We start from the raw sequence: 967 nt of genomic DNA on the forward strand, positions 1-967 counted from the left end.
CCTCCGTACGTTCCTGGGCGGCCATATCGGCGTCGTGGCACGCCCTGAGCATTCCCCTCTGCTCCTTCTGCTCGACCAATCCTCGAAAGCGGCGCTAACTAGCCAGCCAATCGGCGACACGGCAACCTCGGCGCCTCCGCTACGTGGCGCGGCTACGCCCAACTAATTTGAAATGTGTTTCAGCGGTAATTCGATATAAAATTGTAGTTAATATCTTTCATTATAGCGCGGGGAGGGAGGGTCAGGTTGCGCTCGGAGCGCAGCAAAGTGGAGGGGTTTCGGTACCGAGGAGGGCCAACCGACCGAGAGAAGGGTAAAGGGAGAAGGGGTAGAAGAGGCTAGAGGAGAGATTGATACGAACGCTCCCACTTCGACCGCTTTCCGCCGCTCTCGTTCTCTCCTTGCCCGTTCGAGATCGCTTCCCGGAGCAGTCGAGCGGGAGGAGAGGTCCAACGCGTCCACCTGGAAGGGGTTGAAGAGCCATCGAGGCCGAAGGGTGGTCCTACCTCGAGCTTCTGCCGCGAATCCACCGGCCGCCGTCCACTTCTACTTGCCTCGCGCTCTGTCCGTGCCACGGCGGAAGGTTCTACTTACGAACGAAGCCACGAGCGCGCCGCTCTTCTTTTTCCTCCATCGTCGTCGTTTAGTCGATTCGATCGATCGACCCCGCTCGGTTGGACCAACCTCGCCAAGATCTCTGCGAAGCCACGCAACGATTGCAACGCGTACAAACGAACGAGTGTTGGTAAACGGCGACGACCATGCCTTCGAAAGGGAACGCAACTTTCCATCGAACATTTCACCATCGATCGATCACCGAATCGGATCTAACGACCATCTGGTTCGAAGGTGTGTTTCCACGCTCTTCTTCCTCTGTCCCTTTTCGCCGCTGTTGCGGCGTCCGTCGACTTTGTCCGTTCGAATCGGTCGAACCGCCGTCGCTTCTCTGCGAGCCGTTCGAGCGTTT

This window comes from Bombus vancouverensis, chromosome 3, assembly GCF_051014615.1.
Source record: "Bombus vancouverensis nearcticus chromosome 3, iyBomVanc1_principal, whole genome shotgun sequence".
Classification (NCBI taxonomy): domain Eukaryota; kingdom Metazoa; phylum Arthropoda; class Insecta; order Hymenoptera; family Apidae; genus Bombus; species Bombus vancouverensis.